The 15,844-nt window shown below is 38.0% G+C and overlaps 1 protein-coding gene across 2 annotated transcripts in view; it reads right to left on the bottom strand.

The window, feature by feature from the left end:
* il1rapl1a (interleukin 1 receptor accessory protein-like 1a) overlaps window positions 1-13,145 on the bottom strand; it is a 125,103-nt gene extending 111,958 nt beyond the window's left edge. For both annotated transcript variants that reach the window (XM_046842462.1, XM_046842470.1), the window contains exon 1: window positions 12,563-13,145. The gene's annotated coding sequence lies outside the window, so the exon portion shown is untranslated. The remainder of the gene's footprint in view (window positions 1-12,562) is intronic.
* Between the last annotated feature and the right edge of the window lie 2,699 nt (window positions 13,146-15,844).

Genomic DNA, 15,844 nt, shown 5'->3' with positions numbered 1-15,844 from the left:
TCATAAGCAGATTGGTTCAACTAATTTTGCGATTCACCCCCCGATTTATTTCTGTTTCTTTACAGCTCATGTCTCAACTGCCGTTATTGCTCTGATCGTTCCTCTTACATTCAGCTTGAAACCTAAACCCTATATCTTTAAAGTATACTAAAATCTAAAGAAGTAGTCTGGTTTCAATTCTTTTGAAGGAAACTGTAAAAAATATCTTTATCAAGTAGGACACATACCCAACAACACACACACACACACACACACACACACACACACACACACACACACACACACACACACACACACATACACACACACACATTTGAATTGTTGTCCTTTCATTGACACAATTATGAATGCCGCTAATTAATTCTGTGCCCACACTGACCCTGATCTTAACCTTTGTATCCAAAAGAAAATGTTTTCTCTGTAATTATTTATTCATTTATTTTTATAAAAGCTGCAGGTCCCAAAGAGTACCAAAGAGCAGTTTTCATCATGAGAATCAGCCAGATGTCCCCATAAGGACTGTCAGATATTCCTAGCCTTGTGGGGAAATGTGGACTGCACTAACACATAAAAATGCACACACACACACACACATGCATGCATACAAAGGCATATATACACAGCAGTACTATTCAGGGGAAATCATTGAGGTTTCTGACAGTCTGTCAGCTCTCAGTAAAAGCGAAAGTGACAGCGTGAGGCTGGCCCAAGCTAAAACACTCCCAAACAGATTACTTGTCAGACACCATCAGCAACCAAGAACAGTGAAGTGTGAGTCAATGTGTATGTGAGTGTATTCATCTAACTATGGGTTTGAGTGAATTTGTGTATATGAAACATACACAGTGAGCAAAAAAAAAAAAAAAAAGATAAAACAGGGCGAGGACACCGTCCAGTGATTATTAGCGACTGACAGGTGGACTGACAAAACTTGACACCTGATCTCCATTAATGCAGTGCAACTACATACACAACCCTTCCCCATACGCAGCCCTCCCTTATAATGCCCTTCTTTCCTCCTGAAACTGGAGAAAATGGAATTCCCATTTCTTGCAACAGATGTCCAATCAGTGTCTTCTCCCCTCCTATTGCCAGTCAATAACTATTCTTCTCTCAGGAGGCAATCAATCGGGAGTCTAGGGCCATTTCTGTTCTCATTGCAGTGACTGAAGACGCCCCTTATTACATAGCTCAAAGCAGATTCCCAAGACTCATAACAACCTTCATTATTGACAAGCCAACGAGAAATCACTTTATTGTTTCAATCATTTGGCTATCCAACTCTGTCTTTCTCTCTCACAAATTTAATGGTGTGGGAGCACAAGCTGTCTTATAATGAGGGCTCTCCCACCGCATATTCTGCTCATTAGATTCACACACACACACACACACACACACACACACACACACACACACACACACAGACACACATATACGCACACACAGCAACATTATTGATACTGTACACAGTAAAGTGGTCCCTCTGAAACCCCTGACCCGAAGACTGTTTCATTAGCCTTGAAAAGCTATACAGGACCATCATGCATGGAGCACGCACACACACACACACACACACACACACACACACACACACACACACACACACACACACACCTACTTATAGATACAAAGTTTGAATTTTTTTATGTATTCTATCACAATATTGTGCATACAAAAGCAAACCAGTTAATATAGCTGGATGGTCAGGCAGTAAAAAAAAAGGGTAGTGATGCAGAATAAAATGAGAATAGACACAAAAGAAATCCTCAAAATTAAAATAATGACACTTCTTTTTGTTTGTGTTTTTTATCATGTACTTATTTAACTGTATAAAATTAGCACAAAAATCAGAGCTAAAAAACCTCTTTGTAACGAGTTGTACAAAATCATTACTATGGAACTTTCACCATCGGCTACTGGGATGAAATAATTTGGCACACCCGGGAATATAATAAGGTGAAGGAATGTGTGAAAGTAGTTCGCTGTGATTCCACAGTGAAGTTCACAGAGGTTGTTCAAAGGTATACCTGAGACGAACTGAACCACTTTGGTTTTTTTGCTTGTTTATTATTCTCATTGCGAGTAAAAAGGATTTGTAAGAGAATAAAAAAAAAAAATTTGGGCATCATTTTAACCCTTTTTTGCTTGCAAACTCGCTACTCCATTTTTAGGCCATTTTCGCAGTATCCCTGGCAGAAGCAATTTCAGAAATGTTTGTGCTATTGTCCTATAAATTGTATTTGGTTGAGCGGTACAGCAGAACATACCACCGCAGCAATCACTAAATAATGGCACTAAAAGCAAGGCTGTTCTGCCACGCTGCACTAGACGCTGCTCTGCAATTTGGTGCAGAGTGGAGGTAACATTGCTGAATGATGGATACACACTAACAGGGCTATTTGGCTCCAGCAAGGTAAATCTAACATCCGTGCTCTGGTCCAAGCGTCTCCACCAGTCATTGTACCCCATGATGTGCAACAAGTCATTTACGGTGTAGGAGGCTTTGCTAAATGTAGAATAATGTGCCTCATAAGTCTATTTTAACTTTTGTCATGGAAATTACACAGCTATATCGCCATAGCACTTTTAGTAATGGGCACATGCTGTTATATACATTGTAAGGAATTTTTTCCATCCTGTCCACGCTGTTGTCGAATAATATTAATAATCCTGTCTGTCAGGATTTCACACAATAAGATTATATTCATAATAAGATCAATACATTGTAGTGTAGAGTATTACAATGTTTTGTTATTCCTAAGGTTAAAAAATTATAAAAAGTAAATAAATAAATAATTAAATCAAAAGAAAGAAACTAAGAAACATATAAAAGATCCCTAGACATAATGATAAGCAAATTAGTTTATTGCTAAGCAAATTGTCCAGCTTGTATAATTATAATTTAAATATTTACTGATTCAGATTTTTTTTGCCCTTTTTATTAATATAATTATTTACTGTTATATCACTTGTGCAGGCAGCCTACTAGTAATCAGCAGTGGACAGCAAGGAAATCTAAAAATAATTATATTAATAATATCTACAATAATAATAATAATAATAATAATAATAATAATAATAATAATATCTTACAGCAGTAATAGTAAAATAATTATACCTTTTTTTTAATAATATATCTTTTATCTTTATATCTTAAAAATAATATCTTTAAAAAAAACATGCTTTTCTTGCTACTTTAAAATAAATACACAAATGTCTGAAATAAGAAGCTGTCACAAGACCACAAGCGTAACACAGTTCTCATGAGAGTTTGTGAGGCGTAAATGTCTCACTGTGTGTCTGTAACAATAGAACACTATCTCCATAAAAAGGTAGGATGTGCAGGAGAATGGAACACTAATACTGATAAATGATTCAAATATAGTTCTCATAGATCAGTCGTTTTATTATTTATACTTATAATGCCTTTAAAAGCAAGTACTTGAACTCAATCAGAAATGTAGAACGTTTTTGACTAAAGTAATATTTAAGCAGTGGATTTGTCCTTTTCTCAAGTACAGGAATAGTGTACTTTGTCCAGCACTGCAAGTAATATACTGATGTGAATGCTTTGTGAATAATTACCGCAATTTCCCTGCACCCCTGTGACACCCATATGCTGTACTGACTCATACTAATGCTGCAGTATGTGTCCTTTAACCAATCCCTAAATCTTTTACTCTACATCATGCATAATGTGTACTTTTTTGCGCTTATATATTTCTGGATTTCATAAGGCAACCTTGAATTTGAGAAAGGCTTCATGTAAATTAAACGCATTAGCAGGAAGAGTGTTGAAATGATTTTTATATGACATATATTTATATTAATAACACTACATAAAAATGAAGTGGTTTAGCCAATAATATAATAGAGCCTTAGTTAACTATGTACACTCAACAAGCACTTTATTAGGAACACCTGTACACCGACAGCAGTGCAATGCATAAAATCATGCAGATGCAGACCATCAGTTTTGGGTAATAGTCACATCAACCAGGGGATGATGGAAAAAAATACAATGGTCTGACTGGATGGTTTGAGTATTTCTATAACTGCTGATCTCCTGGGAATTTTAGACACAACAGTCTGTAGAGCTTTCTTAGAATGGTGCAATAAAACTACATCCAGTCAGTGGCAGTTCTGAAACAACTTGTTGATGAGAGAGGAATGGGCAGACTGGTTCAGGCAGACAGAAGCTTTAGTAGCTCAGATAAGCATTCTTTACATTTTTGGTGAAAAAAAAAAAGCCTTTTAGCAAGCACATGTCAATCCTTAAGGAGGATGGATTACAACAGGAAAAGACCATGTCGGGTTCTACTTCTGTCAACCATCTGTCAGAAAGATGAATCTGCAATGGGCATAGGTTAATTTCAGTGGTGGGCCGTCCATTTGGTACCTGGGCCTTCAGTGGGGATTTACACGACTTAATCCACCTCTTAATACCACCACTATTATGTCGGAATTATAGAAACCATCAATACTATACAAAAACGCAATATAACAATTACAGAGAGAGCGACATTTCACATATGGAGGCTGAATACCATTTTACTAAAGCAAGAAACCCAGTTAAGACTCCAAACTTCTACACTACAACCGCAACTGTGCCACCTACATCATCTGGAGCAGTTCAGAATCAATATTTGTCTAATAACATGACAAAAAAACATAAAAAATTTAAATAAAATACAACCTACTCACCAGAGATGCATATCTCATAATTTGCACCGCTCCTCATAGGCTGTAAGCCAGTGGTACCGCTCGTAGGCAATGGACTGGAAGTGGTAAACAAACCCTTTCCTGGGCTGAGACAAGCTAGCTAGCTTCGGGGTTGGCCGACCTCTCCTCACGATGTCTAGCTTTTCTGGAAAATGTTTTTTTAAGTATGAACAAATCAATTTCTCTTCCTCCGTAGGCATAAAAAGCCTAACTCAGATGTAATCGCACTACACACGTGTTTTGCCAGTCGAACTTGGCTGTAACAGTTTCCCTCTGACCCCCCAATCAGAGGATGGAAAAATGCTCATGCTATTCTGGGCCAGTTAGCGGCCCAGTGCAGCGAATATGAAGTCTGATTGATTAAAGAAACAGACCCATTGGTAATATTCTTAATGGTCAAAGAATAGACTTTAAAGGCCCTGGGCAGATTAGACTGACATGGCAGCACATACAGGCTGAAATCTGATTGGACAAAAAATCTAACATCCACATAAACGTACTGGAAGCAGTGCAGCCAAGAAAAACACTATGAAATTAAGAGAATAAACTGTTGTGAATAAATTAATACAATTTCATTGAACAAATATTGGAAATTAAGTTTTAAATGTAGGTCAGTGCTTCTGATAGTGTTTAGGCCAGTAGAGAAGGCTTTGCTGGCCATGACCACCCGCTACTGATTATATATATATATATATATATATATATATATATATATATATATATATATATATAAAATTTATGATATACATTATTTTTATAGATCACAACATCTCATTACAATCCTGGGCCAAGCATCTATACAGTATGTACATATCCCTAAAGGCTAAGCCAGAAAAAATACATCATTTAATGAGTAGTCACACAGTGAAAGTCATTTTGTTAATGGGCAGATTATGCTGTATCTAAATCTACAAACCTGATCAGGTAAAAGGGCAAAAGCCTTTTGCAATGGAAAACATTTGCACCCCTCCCTAAATATAGTTTAAGCCTATTTAGTTGCTCAGTCTGCCAGCGAGATTCTTTTATCACATGGACGGAGGCATCTGTGCACAGTAGGGAAACATTTAAATTGTCATCGTTTAAATCTGCTACTTGTTTCCACAGACGTATTTCAACAGACTTACATTTAAAAAAGTTTAAATGATTAAAGAAGCCACTAATAACTTGTGATGCTGCAGGAATAGCCTGCAATCATATTACTGTCTTGTTCGCTTTGCTTCGGAATGACAGCCACTTCACAGTTCATTTTCTAGACTAGGCTATCTCTCTTATCACCCAGCTCGGAGCATCTGCACAGCTACAAATGAAGGCAAGGGCAAATGTGTTTATGTTGCACGTGTCAGATGGCTAAGTGGGTTTGCAAATAGTAAAAATGACATATTCTGCACATTGAAAGTTCCTAGGAGTATTGAATGCGACATCCTTTAGGACACTGCACATTGATCAATTCAGTCCTCAACACCTTTAGAGATTGGAGTTAGGCATATGCAAGTAAGAAAGCAATAAAAATCCACCAGATCACAGTATGAACATAACATGTTACCAATGGGCACTATTCATTCCAAGCAAATTAAAAAAGAAAAAAGAAAAGGAAAATGATGCTGGCTATTAAAAACTGGGCACCAACAACCTCAAACATGACCATTAGGGAATCCCAAATCTTCTTTGCAAACCCACTGTGAATCCTAACACCTTGCTTATTAGAGAACAGCAGGCACTCAAAACAACAGGCAATTCTACGCAATTCTCCAACTTATAATGGACAACAATGTTGTGTGCACCTCCACAATGTCATATCTATAATACAAAAGGGCAAAAATATATATATATTTTTTAACTATTGTTTTTGTCTTAGTTTAAAAACCACTTTTAACACCCAGTATAATAATGATTTCCTTTAAATATGGTAAAGTAGCTAGAAATAATGGTAGATAGTAATGGTAGAGTTGGTAGAATTAAAAGAACTAAGCAAAAACAAATGTATAGATAAAAATATTTATTGTTTTTATTAGGAGAAAATCTAGATCTAAATTGTAAAAGCATCCATTTGTCTTTGTGGTAGAAGACTGGTGTAAGTCTATAACTGCTTCACCATACAAGTGCATGTGTTTAATAAAGCATTCATTAAGGTCCCATTTTAAATCAGAGGTCATCAAAAACAATAATTTAGGCTGCACAGTAGTGCGGTAGAGCAGCATTTGCTCTAAAATTCCTGGTTGACTGTGGCTGGGAGTCGGGAAAGTAAAACTTGTTTTATAGTAGAAAGAATGACAAACTGTCAATCACAGCAACAAGAGCCAATCATGGCATCTGTCAGCTTGTGTATGCGAATAAAAAGGTTAAATAGCACTTTGTTTGGAAAAATGTGGCTTTGCATGTCTTGGATAAAGCATGTGTTAGCTCTCACCTTCCCTGGGTTGGTAATTGTCATGTGATAGGTGACAGCTGGCTGGTGAATGGGAATTGGCAAGGTTTAGGCATTTCATGAAACAATTGTTTGTTTTTTTCCACAGATTTAATTGTCCATAGTGGGAAAACTGTAATGAAGCATAATTATTACTGACAGCCTATGTCACAGCCGTAACGCTCTGTATCCATAATTCATGGTGGATCTGGAGCCTCTAGACCTGTAAGACAGGAAAACACACTGAAAGGGAAGACAGGAAAACACAAGGCACCACACACACACACACAGGAATTTCCATCTATAGACAATTTATCTAGGCCGCCTAAATCAAATGTATGTCTTATGTCTTGAGATACGTTTGTTCAACTCCACACACACAAGATCCCAAGCTCAGCTTTATGCCGAATAGCATGGAACTGTAAAGCAGCAGCATACAGCATTCTCTCTGCTGCACCAACATGCCACCCCATACCCATTAATATGCACATTCATGAATATCTCACTTTTAAAAATTAGTCTGCATTCTGCCTGTGACCAAACACACTCACTGTCACAATGATGCTAATTAGTGTTCGCACAGAACCTGTCAGTGAGCATGGAGAAATAGCACACGTCAGTATTTCAACTGCTGAGCTGAATTGTCAAAATAGAGGCATGTTTCACATATTTTACGCTTATGACCGTGACCTACTCTTTCACGATCTCTTTAGCTAAAAATTTGTTGTTTCATACAGAAATTCTAACATCTCTGGAAATGATAAATATATTATTCAATGGAACGTCAATTCAATGAAATATTTGATGGCATTGAAATACATTTAAAAATAGTATAAATGAATGATTCGTTCACAAACCTGCTTTTTTTTTTTTTTTAATGTCAGTCAAGCATTCTAAATGTAGATGTCGGTGGTAAGACTTCGAATACATAGTGCAGAAACTGCTCTTTTTCTATTCGATCTGCTTCCTGTTTATTAACAGGTTCTGATGTATTCTTTTGTGGTTTTAAAATATTTGTAGTGGATTCCAGATTATTAACCTGAGAGAAATTTTGCCAAATTGGCAAATTAAGATAATTATTACTGTTTTAATCCAAGCTGTTCTTTCTCTCTCTCTCTCTCTCTCTCTCTCTCTCTCTCTCTCTCTCTCTCTCTTTTTTTCGCAATTGACAGCTAAATTCACCCACAAAATATGATCCGTTTTATTGGAACACATTTTATACTGTGCAAATGATTCATACAAGCATCATCCAGATGTAAATTAAGGTATTAGAAATTTCAAGAATCAAAATGGTCTCTAAAGGTTGAACAACCACATTCTGTAGCACAATACAGTATAAATAACTATGCCAGTACCTACTTAAGTATCTTCCAAACTTTAAAAGGCCAGTAGCAGATATCTTGAAGTTGACACACCAAACCACTATACTAGTGGATCAAAAATACTGGATGGTAATGCTTAATTATTGGATTATATATTTTCATGGTTCAATATGTTTGTAGTTCCCGTATTAGTATGAGTTTCCTCCCAAATCTCATAAGCATGAATGGAGGTGGACTGGCTAAACTAAATTAAAGTGAAATTGAGAAGGTGTGAATGTGTGTATCTACATTTGAGTGTATTATATCTCAACCAGGGTATGTTCCTGCCTCACACTGAGTGGCCTAGTAAACAGAATCCATAACAACCTTGGTCAGGATAAAGCGATCACTGCAAGTAAGAGTAAAACCCCTCCTTGAAACGGACATCAAGAGCACATCTGGATGGGCTTGCAATGATTTTACTTTTTAATTGGCTGTAAAATGGCCTAATTGTGTAAATCAAAACCCAATTATAAGGCTTTGTCAAACAATTCATCTAAACACTTGTATGTTCAAATAATAAAAGCTTGTGACTGACTGGTTGATTATGACCCATCTGAGATTATATTTCCGTTCAATTTAACTCCTAGGAAAAACCATTAAATTACAATCCTGTTTTGGATTGCAACATAACACAATCTGAATAGCTAAACGCCCTTCTCCCTTTTCATTTCCACATCCAGTGTGTGCCAAATGGTGGATGAGAAAGCAATCGAGATTATGCAGACAGACCCAGATATATGGAAATAAACGGAAAATCTATATTAATGCGCTCATTTCCATTCACGTTAAGAAAATCTCGGGTCAGCAGGGAGGAAAGAAAAATGTGTTCATGTGAAGAGCATAGGTTGCAGACACATCACTCAGCGCTTTATAGTCTTACTGACACCAAAAATAGGTGGCATTTTTTGTTAGTGGAAGTCACTGTTCGGAGATTAAGAAGACAAATTGCTGTCCTTTGCGATAGTGGGTTCGGATGCAGCCTCGGATTCCTGCAGTGTTTGTGTGGCAGTTAATCCGGGTTAGATGTTTTCCTGATTTATTGCTAAAGGTTTAGATGTAATGGTGATGCAATGGCCTTTGACTTACCACCGACCTGGAAAGGCTATGGTTTTATTTTTCGGCTGATACAAGCTGACAGAATGCTGACTGGCACTATTCCGCCATACTGAGAGTTCAGGAAGATTTAAGAAGGTATTACGCATTTCCAGGGATTTTGCAGCATCTGGCACAGTCCTTGATAATAGAAGATAAACGTCTAGGAAAGAAAAGTTTGTTGCTTGCATGATCATTCATCGCCATGTGCTCGCTGCTGTTCTGGCTGTGTTTTTTTTATTTTATTTAAGAACAATTTTTAACCTAATGAATGACTCCTGTTCCTGTGCAGGCCTTAAACAGCATTGAGACTATAATAAGAGGGGAAAAAAATCTCCAAAAGATGAGGCAGAGTTGTGGCAGTAAAACGCCTCATAGCAACAACAAGTCCCTGTATGACACACTATATAAGATTAAGCATCACAGACCTTAATAGTACACTGAGGTATTTTTCTGTCATTCTGGGAGACTGTTCTCAGAATTTACTAGAATATTCTGCGTTAAACCACAAAAAACAGACGTCAGAACCTAAAACGCAAACGATTCAACAAACAGTGATTGTTCTACGTGCCAAGTTAAATCTTGCACCATGGGCTTATCTTCTGACTTGCATTAATTCCAGTAGTACATTTATTTCCTTACATAGAAATAGAAACGAGAAAACAGAAATTCTTCTTCAGCAACAAAAAAAAACAGTACAATACATTTTTCTGTAAAGCTGCAGCCACCTGCCGAGAAGTATTAACCAGTTTTCAGGTTACAACTAACTTAAGTTCATCTAATATCACTTCTTACTTATATAATTCCTTACACAAATAGTAAACATGGCCGATTGACCATGTTAACAGAACTCGTCTCTGCCTTCTGTGATGAAACATTTCTGAGTATATACTCCGCATCTTTAGTGCTGTTAAATGGCCAATTTCCAAATGAGCCGGTAGCAACATGAGTCACACGAACAGCACTGTGGGAGTGAATGCCTTCTTTACTGCAAGCAATCTCAACAACCCGGTGGGGGGTGGGGAGCCATTTTCCTTGTCTGAGTGACACTTCCGGTAAGAGGAGTCAATTATGCTGTCCAAACCAATTCCCTAAAGTTTCAATCTAATCCTCTTGGCTCTGGGTTTTATGAACTATCAGGACATCTCCTGCCCTTAAAAATGGGGTCCCCACGTGGATTCCAAGACACATGACTCGTTTTTACCCTGATAGGCAGCATAGTGCTGATAGTGTTGTGGTGGGGGTGAGTTTATTAGTGTGTGTGTGTGTGTGTGTGTGTGTGTGTGTGTGTGTGTGTGTGTGTGTATATATATATTTCACTATTAACGTTAATAACGTTTTATATATCTCACTAATTTGTCCATAAATATATATTAGGGCTGTCAAAATGTATTTAATATAATAATAAATAAATATAAAAAAGAGCAAAAACGCAACACACATTTTTTCACAAAGTCCATTCTTCACTCAGATATAAAAAAAAATTATAAACTCCACCGAATTTTTTTTTTAATCGTTCAACATTTGTTTTACTGATGCGCCAAGTCTCAAATCAAGCACCAAAATCCGCCATGATGTGCACATCCGACATTTAAAACCATCCGTGTGGAAACACATCATACATTTTCGTTTAGTGTTCCGATAATTTGCATAATTTTAAACACTATAGTTATTTTAAAACATTTACAAGAATACTTTGTCTTCATGCTCTATGTTGAGTTTGGCTTCAGTAATAATAAACATACATTTGTCCATATTTGTCCATGACCATGTTGATTAGAGTATTAAAACTTAAAAAATGTAATTTATGTACATTTAGAACAGATAAAAGTGTGCAGTTAAGTTGTGATTAAACCCATGATTGTCATGAGTTAAGTCGTGTTTACTCACAACTTAATTGCACACTTTTATCTGTTCTATCTGTTTGCAGTTAAATGTTTCAATAGATTATATATATATATATATATATATATATATATATATATATATATATATATATATATATATATATACACACACTAATGCACATTAGTGAAGGCAGGATTCGTCATCATCTATCATTAACATGAATCGTCTTCTCTACAGCAATACAGCCAGTTTTTTCCTCCCCAGAGCTAAACGATCCTCCATTCTGCATTTATAATGCGCTTATTAACATTTAATAACACCTAATAACATGGGTGAACTCACTAATTTGTCCAAATAAAGATACTATGATTAAAAAGAGGCAGGGGAAATCATGTTATTTGTTGCTCTCTTTATCTTTGAGTAAAGACAGAGACTGCAGTATTTATGTGTGTGTGTGTGTGTGTGTGTGTGTGTGTGTGTGTGTGTGTGTGTGTGTGAGTTTGAGTGTGTGTTGGGGGGCTTGTGCCATCCCAGCGGGTCCAACTCTTCTGACTGGCATCCTCGCATCTCACACCCCCGGAGCCCAGAGTCGCTTTTTTAATACACACATACAAGCCGCATTTCACATCCTTGCGCGTCTTGTCATTGCGCGCAACCAAACACACACACACGCATCCCAGCATGCAGGAACACCCGGCTTTCTTTGTTCCCCAAATTGTCACGTTGGCTGGGAAGCGACTCTCTGGATCCACATCGCAATCGGATTTGTAGGAATGCAGTCAACAGTTCTGCGGCGATGCTGCGCTTATTATTACCCACCCTCATATTCACATCCTGCAACCTCCTAACGCCCACGTTACCACGCACTCAAAACCACAACCCCGGTACAGATACCATCCAGTGGGGTTTATATACGAGACAAATCCCTGCAAATGCTGTAGGGTACTTATGGCACTTGTTTTACGCACAGGAGTCGGATGTGCTCGCCCACGCTGCATCACCTCCGCACAAGGCTGCACTTCAAACTTTGTCACATACACACACACACACACACACACTCACAGAGACGAGCGCCCGCGCGCACTCTCTCTCTCACACACACACACACACACACACGTACATTTCGGCTTACCGTCGGCTTTTCTGCCCCCAAACCGGTGCGCCACCCGCGGCTCACTTGCTGTAAGACTCGGCGACAGAGCTGCGGAGCATCACGGCGAATTGTTCCTCGTGTAACCGGAGAACTCGAGACGGTAAATCAGCCATCCAGACGCAGAGCCGCGCTTCTGAGCGAGTTCATTCCAACGCAAAACCAAAGCCGATCACGAAGAAAAAACGTGTTCTCTTTTGAATGGAAACGTCTTGGCGTGTAAAGATGCCGGAGACTTTAACACAGGTCCCCACACACATACACGCACACACACGAGAGACAGAGAGAGAGAGAGAGAGAGAGAGAGAGAGAGAGAGAGAGAGAGAGAAGTAAGGCTGGTTGGTGATTGTATAACGGCGACGCGCTCTCTCCCAGCTGACCGCCGGTTAGTTTTGTAAAAGGCGGTCCGGGTTGTCCCGGGTGCAAAAAAAGAAGAAGGAGATGTCACGGGATAAATGCGGTATCCGGAGGCGAAGAGCTCATGCCGGGGTTTCTTTCTCTTTTTTTCCTCTTGCGAGCTGCGACGCGTGCCGTGCGCGCACACTGCTGCCGCTCTGATGGAGCTACAGATGGAGAGCTCGCTCTCTCTCTCTCTCTCTCTCTCTCTCTCTCTCTCTCTCTCTCTTCCCCCCTTTCATTGGTCCTGAAGTAAGCACACGACGCACACTCACTAAAGCGTGTGGAGAAACATCACTCCAACCCAACAGACCTTCAGCAGATCATAACCCATCTGCGCTCCTATTCATTTCAGACACTTTACAAAGGTATGCTTGGCCGAAAATTGGCCCGAATGACAAGTAAAATTGTATAGAAGATCTCGACATAGGAGAAGGTTGCTGACTAGGATTAAGTGGAGTCACAATTGAGTCTTAAGAAGGTCAATGGCAAGTCAGACGTCAGTGCTAGACATTTTTGATTACATTCACAACCAATACATTGTACACCATATATTTGACAACAAGATACTGTAGAATGACACTACAAATCCTGCTACAAGTTTGCTAATAGACAGAAAAATCCATGTTAGCCATTATTCACTTTAAATGGTTATATTTGTGCGACCCCATATCCTGCACAAATTCGGCTATCGCAGACTGATTGATTTTCTTTAATAATAGGTCTAGAATTGTCTTCATGCCTGACATGGAGAACTCAATGTCACATTTTTTTTAATAATATTTTGCCAAGAGTTTATTGGGTTCAGATTGTAAAGTGTGGCAAGTAAAATCTTGACAGCTGCAATTACCCAGTCTAAAACTGGCTTTCAATGATATTAAATCTGTATTTAGATTCAGAATGACTTGCATTCCTAGAAAAAGGCAGGTGTACTGATGTAAAGCGCTTCGACATAAGTACATCATACAGCATAAAGAAAGCAAGAAAGCATTTTGAATATTGCACATCATTCGGCTTCATATTCAGTACCTTCACAGTTGGTCTGGGTCAAGCCTCCTCTTATAACCAATCTCTATACCATATTTTAAGATTTATATTTAGACTGTATAAAAAGGCAGATGTTAATAAATTGTTGATTAGTCCTTAATTAATGTTTCAGAGAGCAGGGGGAATGTATTTATCTTTTATTTATTACTACTATCATACAATATCATGTCCTGTTCAAAATGAACCTTTCAGAATCACTAGAATAATGATACTAGGAAAGTGATAGCTCAGCAAATAATGCTATTTTCCATTGACTAGAAGGTCATGAGTTCCAGTCTCAACCCTGCCAGCTTTTGTGTAAGACACCCACTTCTCAACTGTTCAGCTAAATCAAAGGATTGGATTTCAGCCCCCAGTGTGAGCTACTTTGGATAAAAAAGCATCTGTCAAATATGTAAATTAGACGAATTACATTGAAAGATCTGAATCCAGTTAGTGACGTTTACTTTTGTTTCTGTGAAAGAAGTGGCTGGTTAATTGATGTGACTGTTTAACTGTTGCCACTCGTCTGTATTAAACACAGTGTATGAAAATTTTGAGACCCAACAAGCATGGAGGACTTGGTTATATTTGCAAAAATAAACATATCCCTTGGTACTTGCATAAATATACTCACAAATTAGCAAATCATGTGGCAACAGAGTAATGTATAAAATCATGCAGATGCAGAGCTGCAGTTAATATCAGAAAAAGAAAGAATTGTGAGTTCACTGGGTTCAGTGAGTTGCTGCTAGATGAGATGGTTTGAGCATTTCCAAAACTCTAGAATTTTCACCAGTGCTTTGGCAGTTGAAGACTGGAAAAAAGTCAAGGCAACAGTTTTTCAATGTTCAACTCACTGAAGTCCACTATAGCCTCAGATTCCTATTCTTGGCTGACGTATTGAACTTGATGTGACGTGGTTTTCCACCTCATGCTTGTGAATTCTGAGAGTGAGTTGTGCTTTTCCGCTTACCACTGTTGTAGAAAGTACTAGAGGTATTTTTACACAGATCTTCCTAAATCTATATACTATTTGTCTGCAGATCTACAGTTCCTGTAAGCCTGAAACCAGCCCATCACCAGCCACCACACACTGGTTTAAGTCACATTTTAATTAATGCAGTTGATTAAAAAAAAAAATGGCATGGTTTCTTCAGGTGTAAATGTGTTCCTAATATAAGTATTCAGGGAGTGTAAACAAACATGCAAAAGGAGTTGTCTTTTGTCATTTAGTTTATTTCTTATTGTTTTAGAATCATACACTAAAGACAGGAACATAATGAAAGAACTCCTACATGATTACTGTATGCAGTCAGCACACACAGCACTGTACAAACCAAACTACTTTAGTTTTTCTAATGCAGCTTTGCATAATCTTAAATTTTCACAACCAGCTTCATGAGGGAGCTTTACCCAGGAGGTATCTCGTAAAGCTGCCAAATAGGTCGCTTCACTTCTCCTGCGCTTCTAATTGAGCACTGGGTTTGGCAAAGAAAAATCTCATTTCATAAACCTAGCAGTTTTTTAAGTCAAAACTGACTTAGATGAAATAATGGAGATTTGTCTTTGAATTTTAAAATATATATCAATAAATATATACACTATATGGACAAATGTTTTGGGACTCCTGAATTATCCAGCTATATGCTGTTCCTACTACAAAATTGGAGGCACACAATTTTATAGAAGGTCTTTGGGTGCAGTAAAATTGCATTTTTCCTTTACTCAAACTAGGAGACCCAAACCTGTTCTAGCATGATAATTCCCCCATGCACACATCTATGAAGCTATGGTTTACATGAGTTGGATTAGAAGATCTTGAGTGGCCTGCTATAGAGC

The sequence above is a fragment of the Silurus meridionalis genome, chromosome 3 (genome assembly GCF_014805685.1).
Source record: "Silurus meridionalis isolate SWU-2019-XX chromosome 3, ASM1480568v1, whole genome shotgun sequence".
NCBI lineage: Eukaryota > Metazoa > Chordata > Actinopteri > Siluriformes > Siluridae > Silurus > Silurus meridionalis.
The sequence above is the reverse complement of the archived record's forward strand: the minus strand, read 5'-3'. Positions and strand labels throughout refer to the sequence as shown.